Source organism: Patella vulgata, chromosome 7 (genome assembly GCF_932274485.2).
Source record: "Patella vulgata chromosome 7, xgPatVulg1.2, whole genome shotgun sequence".
Taxonomy (NCBI): Eukaryota; Metazoa; Mollusca; class Gastropoda; family Patellidae; genus Patella; species Patella vulgata.
The window spans coordinates 801485-812471 of NC_065885.2; positions in this window are offsets into that span (position 1 = coordinate 801485).

Genomic DNA, 10987 nt, shown 5'->3' on the forward strand with positions numbered 1-10987 from the left:
CCGGTGTGATAACCCGTTGTCAGTGGTGTAGGACGAAGAGTCTGTCAAGGAACAATGTATAGTCGTTCGGATGAGACAAAAAAACGAGGTTCCGTGTACACATTGCCGTGTACATAAAAGAGCCCTTGGCATTTGGAATTTGAAATAACAGTAGGCCGTAGCGCCGCTGTTCGGTCAAAATTCCCCCCATTGAACACTGCATGGTATGTACCCGTCTTCAATAGTCCAGTAGGAGAACAGTAGGGCGTTAAACCCCATTTCATTTCGAACCCGAGACATCCTACTCGCGCGCCTAGTGACCTTTCTGACAAAGAACAAACCGTAGACAGTCTCAACATCCAAAAACAAATATGCTAGCGTCATTAATATAAATATTAACCCTGCGACACTACAGAGGTCCCTAAAATATGTAAAAGTATTACCATAGATGACGTCCCAGAATATCAATAACGATTTCATGTTGCCCAGGAATTTGTATTATTATAAAAACTGTCATTATGTGAAGAATGTATTATTTTAAGGTATAATTAATTTCATCATCCCACACTAATTGCTATTTAATCAACCTCTGTTAATATGTATATATATTTGTTGTTAATTATTAAAGACTATACTTTTGTTTTCGATCGTTTATTGATAACTATAACTGACGAAACAATCTAGAAACAATCAAACTATATACAATTAATTAATAATTTGAAATTAATGATAAGATTCGAGTGTATGTGTGTCTATATATAACAGGCTAAGAATGACGAGATGTTTAGTATACTGATAAGGAGAAATTATTATACTCGCACATATAAACGACATGTAGTCACGCTTGTACAGTTAAACATATTCATAGGTTAAAGAGGCAGGGTACCAGAAATACCATCTCCGGAATGGGGCAGGGGCTGACAGGCCTCCAGAGATAAAGTGAATAAAAGTTCTTAGGCCGGCCGGCTCGGATAATTTCTAATTCAAAATAAACTTAGACCCGTACAAATATCGATACTTCATTTAATGGCTTAAGTGTTCGTGCTTAGCTTTGTGTTTGTGGATTTTCTACCTTGCTGCGGATTTGTTTTCATTTTGAGTTAGGCCTGTATTATTGTTCCACCAAATTACTCTATTGCGAGCGAAGATATTAGCCTTTGAAGGTCTGACAAGACATGTGCAATAATTTCAACCACCGTACTGGTTGTTCGAAGCCAAATCTCGCTCCTCCATTTTTTAGCTTAAATCAAAATATGGCTGAACTGTTCTAATCTATTTAATATCGGAGAAATCCGTTGCCATCGAGAGTTGATTATGGCCATGATAAGTTGATTAATGCCTAATTAATAATTTAGATAACATTTCAGGCCTAAAGAAATGCCTGCAATAGGCAGATTTAGCTCTTGCATAATGTATTTTAACATTTGTTAAACAAATACATGCATACTAAATGAAACGTTTTCTGAAGCGTACTACTATATAAACCAGGAACGGAGCATGATGTTACGGTATCCATCTTGGAATTGTGACGACACATTAAAAAACCGAAACAACAAGCATTCCAAATTCCATGTCAAGCGTACTAAAAAAAAATTCTTCTTTGATTGGCATTTAGTAATTGTTCATATTACCACAGGGTACAATTATTGAGTTGAATACTAAGCGATGTTTCGACGAGAATACCTAATTAAAGATTGTCATTCTATACTTCAGGTTATCTATCTAAATCACATACAAGTGTACATGAAACTGTATGAAGAGTCCAGGGGAAGAACGATCTAAGTCACATTTTTTTGTCTTTTCGCAAAACAGACTTTTGGACGAGAATGTTTGACGCGAACAGAACAACGAGTGGGTTTAATTACAACTTCAAAATGATGTTTAATACGATTCATAATTACCAGTGCAACTGACTTCAACTTTTCAGACAAATTAAGGTTAAATAACGGTTACGATGGACTTGTATTGGTCCGGGAGGCCATTTCAGAAGGGTCTTAATGGTTCGAAATGACTCCGATCGTTTTTACCTGAAATAGATTGTTCCACAGAAAGCTTATACAATTTGCTACCAGATGGCGCCATTAACTGGGGTTCATTAAAAAAGTGACTTAGATCGTTCTTCCCCGGGGCTCTTCTTATATCATTTTACGTACTACTTTTTTGGCGAATAATCTGATACCAGTCAGTATTTAGTAACATTTTTATGGCCTATTATCGATTTATTTTCCGAGCCATGTATTCTCACTTTAAGCTAACTCGGGTCGATTAGTAAAGAATAGTATACACGTAGATATAAATATATATAATGAAGTTTACTGGACACCTGCTCACTAACACATTAATCAAAAACACATCAAAATTTAACGACTGTCTTCTCAGATGAAATTAAAACATCTAGAATTTTATTCACATCTCAATGATACTTATCTTATCAAAATTTAAACGAAAGAAAAAACCACAAAGAACTTTATAGTAATTCAATTATCTTTTAAATAGAAAAGACAGCTACACAAATTAGCCTATTATATTTTTTTTCTCTATTTTTGTAACCTTTCTTTTTTAACTAAACAGTTGGGGATTTTTTGTATACGTTAGCGTTTCTTATTTCTACTTCTTTGTTTTCACTTCTCAGTAATAAAATGCTGTGGTCAGTGCTTGACTAGGGTATACGTATATATTATCACTGGATTTGTGAAAAGTGTTTTCAAACAAGTCCATTTTCTGACTTATTTCAGATTCTTTATTTTATTATTATTTTTATGTTTAGGAAGCCACGGTGGCTAAGTGAGTAAGACGCTGGCTCACTTGTCTGGAAGTCGCGGGTTCGATCCCGGTGTTGGCCGAGAAAGTTCATCGGGATATACCGGCGTGGTTTCCTCTTGTCAATGGTGCAAGACGGAGGTCCTGACAAGGAAAGCTGTCTAGCCATTCGGATGGGACGAAACGCCGAGGTCCCGTGTACACATTGGCAAGCACGTAAAAGATCCCTTGGTAGTTGGAATTCGATATAAGAGTAGGTCTCAAGGCACACTGTATGGTGTGTGTGCCCGTCTTCATTACCCCAGTCGGAGCGCCTTACTCACTTAGCCACCATGGCTCCCGTGGTATAATGATCCCTACTCGTGGACAGGGCCCTGTTTCACAAAAACTTAAACTAAAATCACTAAAATAGATTTTAACTAAAATCAAAATGAAATTTTAAATTTTAGGCGTTTCACGAAGATCGATTGTAATTTTAATAGATTTTAGTTAAAATTGCTTGCGCTCGCGCAGTGCACAATTCCGGCGAGGGCACTTAGGGTGTAAGCATAAACGCTTCGGAACTGAAAACTGTTGCCAGGTTGAACTAACCGTTACAATACCGATGAGGAGAGTTTCATACGTTGTAACAATGTCTGCACATGGTCAGACAGTCGTAGAGAAATGAAATAAATAAGTTTATTGCGTATTATTCGTTTTGAAATTTATCAGTTGGTTGGCCTTGAACTTGCATGTCGCTTTCGTGACCTTGACATTTGATTTACTCGCATGTTTCGATAAACTAAATCGCTTGAATTTCGTAGTTTTACGGTATTTTGGATAACATAAACTATTGACAAATTGTCACAAACATGTGATATTTCTGACTCAAAGGGTTAATCTAGACTAAAGTATTGTCGAATTTTAAAAGTATTTAACAACTTTTAAACTAATGCACGAAATAACCAATGTTCCGATGCCTAGATTTGAAATGTCAGTCCTATGGACCCTTTCAATAATACTTTGAAAGTGACAAAGTGCCACACTCCTTATTGGGTAATGCTTATCTATCTTACTAAATTAAAATGATTTTTTTCCCAATATAAAATACCCTTGGCTCATATATAAATCATCATAACCCCAAAACCATAAATACTTTGCATATGGCGTATCTAGTATTATAGGACTGACGGGGTTTGGATTCCCCGGTTGTACGTGACAGGGAGTAGGGTCGCCCGACCAACCTCGTGGGTTCTCTCTGGGTCCTCCAGTTTCCTCCCACTATTATAAACAATTGTAGCCCGACAAAGATATTTCTTATAGACATTAGATATAAGTGAGTTTAGATTTTTTTTTTTTTTTTTTGATTTTTTTTTTTTTTTTTTGGGGGGGGGGGGTCTATTAATTATTTGAAAATAGTATAATTTATACTTGAATCATATGGTAATATATAAAATAGTAACAAAGAATTTTGTTTACTGGGGTTTTGAGGGGTTTTTTTGTTCTTGGGGTTTTAATTTGGGGCGTCATCTAATTGCTTATATTGCCTTACAATAAAATAAACGAGTGGGCCGCAGCTATATTTCCCATGCAATGAAAAGAAATTGAATGAAAATTATTTTTGTGAATGATAGTATGTTTAAATTATATAACCCGGGCCATTGGCAATATTATCATTATTCCAAATATATCTATATGTCACAATAGATCTCACAAAGTAGCTCTAATCAATGTTTGTTAATGTCGTGATTTTAAGTTAGGAGAGGGTGACGGCTGTCCTAAGTTAAAATTGATTTTAGTTAAAATTGTCCCTAAAATAGTTTTGTGAAGCGCCACTATTTTAAGTTAAGATACAATTTTAACTTACAATATTATTTTAGTGGATTTTATCTAAAATGCTTAAAATCGTTTTGTGAAAAGCATCTATCTTAAGTTAGGATGGAATTTTAGTTTAAGACGATTTTAAGGAGATAATTTAAGTTTTTGTAAAACAGGGCCCAGTTCGTTTGCGACACAAATCAGCTGTTGATGAAGCTTGAAGCTCAATGGAAACTGCGGGATTGTTCTAGACAGGGTCGAACCCGTTGTTTTACCTCCTGATTGGTTAGCGAGCAAACGCACTAGGCAATAAACGTCTACAATACAATAACCACAGTTACACATTAAAATAGAATTAAAACCCCGCGAATTAAAACCCAAGAACTGTGTAGAAGTGATGGCAAGGGTCGGCGTGGAGATTTTAACCTTCATCTCGAGAATATAGTCTGCATTAAACGCTACATCAATAAGGAGGTTGGGTGGTCGAATGGTTAGCGCGTGCGCGCTGTATCATAAGGTCTGTCATTGAGTCAGCTGGCGTGGTTTCGATTCCCCAGTTGTACGTGACAAGGAGTAGGGTCACCTGTCCAACCTCGTGGGTTTTTGTCCGAGTCCCCAGTTTTCCTCCCACTGCTAGAGACCCCTACGCGCAAGCAAATCATTGAAAAAAAAATGAACCGTGTATTAGTCCCGAAATGGCCTAGTTTGTGTTGAGTGGACATTAAACCCCATTATCTCTCCCTCTCTCTCTCTCTCTCTCTCTCTCTCTCTCTCTCTCTCTGTGACTTATTTCCGGTTGTATTCTATTTTTATATTTAGGGAGTCTCGGTGGCTAAGTGGGTAAGACGCTGGCTTGCTAGGCTGGTGGTCGCGTGTTCGATCCCTACCTTGGCCGGGAAAGTTCATCGGGATTTTCCGACGTGGTTTCCTCTTGTCAGTGGTGCAGGACGGAGGGCCTGGCAAGGACAGCTGTCTAGTCGCTCGGATGGGATAAAAAAAAACGAGGTCCCGAATATACATTGGCGTACACGTAAAAGATCCATTGGCATTTGGAATTCCAAAGAAGAATAGTCCATAGTGCCGCTGTCCGGGCAAAATTGCCTTCATAGCACACTCTATGGCGTATGCCCGTCTTCATTAACCCAGTTGGAGCAGAACAGTAGGATGTTAAACACCATTTCATTTCATTTACATAAATGATATGATGTGCCTTTAATGGATTCATAAAGCCAAAGAGCAGACAAAAGACATGATATCAAACAGAAAACGATATTTTAAAACATAATGTTTTCAAACATCAGCATTCAAACGAGACCTACAATGATCTGAAATAGTCTGAAGACCAAGCACACGAGTGACACTATTGATTGAAAAATAGAAGTAGAAAGCATACAAGAAACCTGACACAATTTTCCCCACTTCGGAGAGGGGCGAGAGAGAGAGAGAGAGGCTTTACGTCCACTCTACAAAAACTAAGTCATTTCGGGACTAACTTGGGTCTACTTTTATTACAATAATTCGCTTGCGCGTAGGGGTGGGTGGAAACCGGAGGACCCGGAGAAAACCCACGAGGTTGGACAGGCGACCCTACTCCTTGTCATGTACAACCGGGGAATCGAAACCACGCCACTTGACTCAATGTCAGATCTTATGATGCAACGCGCATGCGCTAACCATTCGGAGAGGAGTTAGTTGCCGAATCTGCATTAGTAAGACGACTTTATTTAAAATGTCGGTAATCAAAGTCTGGTTGATTGAGACACATGTCTAACGATTACAGTATGTGAACAAGTAATTTAAACCCCCGGCGACCATAGGCGTACTGGCTCCATGAGGTAGAAAAAAGAAAATTTGGAAAATTGACGGGCGCGAACCCGTTGTCCTGCTATTCCAGCCCGTGAATACAGCAAGTGGTCTAGCCTAACTTAGGTGGCTGACTGTATTCCAGCCCGTGAATACAGCAACTTCAATGCGGTCTAATATAGCCTATCTTAGGTGACTGACCTGAATCCCAAACAATCAATCAATCGTCGCACGAGAAAAATGTGAAAATTTAAGCGCCGCAAATGCGTTTTTCTGCTATTTTGCAACCGAAATCCCACTCTGTGCCGACTTGAATGCCAACCATCTAATCGGACTATTGCAACTGTATTCAAAAATAATAATCGATGCCCGAAAAATGTCGAACAAAGTAGAGTGGCTCCAGACAAAATGCTTTGATCCATAGTCAATGCAGTATACGAATTCGTGGTATTAAAAGAAAAGTAAAATTCGTGTTTTATTAGATTTCGGGCCTTCTATTTTGCCATCTACATGAAATAACAATTTTTGTTTTCACTTTATCCGTCTGCCCGAAAAGTCAGATTACCTGAAAGTTACGGCATCAGTCAACTCTCCCTCCCTCCCTGGCTAGTACGCCTATGGGGTTTAACGTCCACTCGACACAAACTAGGTCATTTCGGGACTAACATATGGTTTAATTTAATTTTATTTCAATAATTCGCTTGCGCGAGGGGTCTTTAGCAGTGGGAGAAACCATTCGGCCATCCAACCCCCTAACGTCAACGGAAACTGTATTTACATTATTAGGTTACATAATTACAATTGACCGCGTCTATATTTTACCATATTACGATGCAAGAGTTTTTGTTGGTATTATTGATTTCAATCTGCACTTGAAGTGCCAATCTGATGATGTTAAATATTATAACTAGGAGCCGATTTTACACATGAAAAGTTTTGCCCATTACTGAATGTAATGTCAATAGGCCATTGTTTCAGTTTCACTGGTTTTATGTAAATTAAATCCAGTAAAGAGCGTGTTGATCATTAATAGAGTTCTATACATCATCGTAGCCTTTCTGTTGGTTGATAAACAAAAAACACCTCAGGGAGATACATGCCTATACATAACCGTTGTATAATTTGATGCAATATATGCTCGTGGTCGTCATATGGCAACTGACGTTTTTTTTATTTGCCTTGACATTCAGATTAAATTTGGTCAGTTGTATTTAGTATTATACTTGCTCGTTTTTATCGACTTATTTATTAGTTTATGTTACTCTCCAAGGACATTCTTGTACTTTCCGTCATGCATGAGCATTTATTACTTTATATTCATCTTCGTCAATGTCAGTTTGTTGGTCGCCATCTTACGGCTATCCCCTGGATCCATTCTGATCTGATATGAGCGTTTTGTTGTTTGTGATTTATGTATATTGTGCCTTGTCCGTAGATGTGTCTTGTGTAATTGTTTATGTGTGATGCAGTCACGCAAGAGATAGACAGAGAACAGGCTATAAATAGTGATTGTTTTGTACAATCAGGGGCCATAATCCAGGATGTTACGGTTCAACAGGAACCGATATCTTTGGGATATAAACATATGTTTTAAGATTCATCAAAATCGGTTAAACATTGCGACCTCTAGAGACTCCACAACCTTTGTATTACATACTTTTATACTATTTGCATACAGGAAGCGGCCATATGGTCGGGCAGTTTCGGTCTGATTGTCACGAAAATCGAACTCAACCATCGTTGCGGAGTAACTGTGGTAGGCGACGTGAAGTTAGCTTGTTGTTCGTTGTTCGTTATTCGCGAATAACGAACAACGAGCTGGTTTGTTATTCGTTATTCACCAGATATGGAATTAGTAATATAATAAAGGCACTTTTAGAGAGAATACGCCGGGAGTGGGTTTTTATTAGCCTAATTGGTTCATAAATCTTCAAAGTCTTGGGAAAAAGATTCTAACAACCTCTCTTTATACCCGAACAACGAACTGTTTCATATTGGCTGTTTCATGTCTGTTTGACCAGATATGGAATTACTAATATAATACCGAATAATATAATACAAACTAGCTCGTTGTTCGTTATTTATGAACCAATTAGGCTAATAAAAACCCACTCCCGGCGTATTCTCTATAAAAGTCCCTCTATTATATTACTAATTCCATATCTGGTGAATACCGAACAACAAACCAGCTCGTTGTTCGTTATTCTCGAATACCGAACAACAAACTAGCTCGTTGTTCGTTATTCACCAATATGAAACTGCTCGTTGTTCGTTATTCACCAATATGAAACTGCTCGTTATTATTCGCGAATACCGAACAACAAACTAGCTCGTTGTTCGTTATTCTCCAATATGAAACTGCTCGTTGTTCGAGTAGAAAGACAGGTTGTTAGAATCTTTTCCCAAGATTTGAAAAATTATGAACCAATTAGGCTAATAAAAACCCACTCTCGGCATAATCTCTCTAAAAGTGCCTTTATTATATTACTAATTCCATATCTGGTGAATACCGAACAACAAACCAGTTCGCTGTTCGTTATTCGCGAATACCGAACAACCGAATACCGAACAACGAACAACACGCTAACTTCACGTCGCCACTGTGGTATGTGTGAACGGTTTATAAAGTCAAATAAAAACGCTGATTCTAGATGGTCCACAAGATAAAACGTGATTGTTCGTAAAATTAGGAGCCAAAATCAAGGGGAGAGAGAGAGTGAAATGGGGTTTAACGTCCACTTGACACAAACTAGGTCATTTCGGGACTAACATATGGTTTAATTTTATTTCAATAATTCGCTTGCGCGTAGGGGTCTTTAGCAGTGGGGGGGGGGGACCGGAGGACCCGGAGAAAACCCACGAGGTTGGACAGGCGACCCTACTCCTTGTCACGTACATCCGGGGATTTGAAACCACGCCAGTTGACTCAATGACAGGCCTTATGATACAGCGCGCATGTGCTAACCATTCGGCCATCCAACCCCCCTAAATCAAGGGACAAAGAGAGGTGGGGTTTAACGTCCACTCTACACAAACTAGGTCATTTCGGGATTAACATATGGTTTTTAATTTGATTTCAATAATTCACTTGAGCGCAGGGGTCTTTAGCAGTGGGAGGACCCGGAGAAAACCCACGAGATTTGACAGGTGACCTACTCCTTGTCACGTACAACCGGAAAATCGAAACCAGGCCAGTTGACCTAATGACAGGCCGTATGAAACAGCGCGCACGTGCTAACCATTCGGCCTTCCAACCCCCATAAAAAATAAATGTTTGCGCTAATATCGAAAGGGACAAAGATCTAGCTGTGGGTTATAAACATAAAATTTAAATTTCATCAAAATTGGATTGTGACTTCTAGATTTCCTACAATCTCTGGCTATAATCCTTGAAGTTATAAACCGATACATGCCAATATCGAAAGGTATAATACATGTATAAACCTATATTTCAAATTTCGTCAAAATCGGATAATAATTGTGACCTTTAATAATAATAAAAACAATGTGAACGGACGGACATACCAGACGGACAGGGACGACGACAATATACGCTCACATGAAACTGCGGTTGTATAAAAATGCACCATATTATGTTACTTTCTAATTGACCTGGGTAGCGTCGAAGGGGGAAACTCGATTGAACGTTTGGGAATTAAATTCCCCCAAAAAGTGACAATGGAGTGAAAAGAGTTAATTCGGGCTACAACGCATGACAGCTGAAACATTTCGTTGTGTTTAATTATGTCACGATTCTACTCACACCACCTCCGTTGTCGGGATAAACAGAATTGTGACAGGACTGACTTCCGCACGTTCCAGACTGACCATCGAGCACACCCGAACAGCATGAGAAGGGAGATAACTCCCGGAAATTAATTTTTTCTGGTCTCACTCAGATACATTAATCAGAGAAAGTGTAAGATACAGAATAAACTGGACTGATTTCGGAGTAGCCTATAATTACACCTATATAATTAATCAGTAATTTATTTTAAGAAAGTTCCTCGGGATTTTCCGGACGGGTTCCCTCTTGTCAGTGGGGTAGGGCGAAGGGTCTGGCGACAGACAACTGTAGTGGTTCTGATGGGATGAAACACCAAGGTCCCGTGCATGTAAAATAACCATTGATAGTTGGAATTTTAAATAAGAGTAGACCGTAACGCCACCGTCCGTCACAATTTCCCCCATATAGTACTCTGCAGACCGAATGCCGTTAAACAGATTTCAACATGAGTATGGCAAACATGTTATAAAATCTACGCCAAGTGACTGTGGATATTAGTTGAATGATATGAAATGAAAAAAAAAATTAAAAACGTTTAATATATTTATTTTTGGATAGAAATCATTTCTAACAAGATACGAATATATCATTGACCATTATGAAGCACTAACATTAAATATCGACAACACTTTAAAATAGATATTGTAGCTTAATTGTGCTTGATGACGATAAGAGGATACTTGTCGAAACGTCGTGCTTTTAGAATAAAACTAGTGATTATATCCCATAAAAAAACTGTGTGTTAAAGCTTAAAAGGACTTTCATAAATACACTTTAATATCGTCAATGCAGTAAATACCAAAAGCACATTTTTAAATTGAAAAAAAAAACTCAAAAGTTTTTTAAATTTGGGATAGAAAT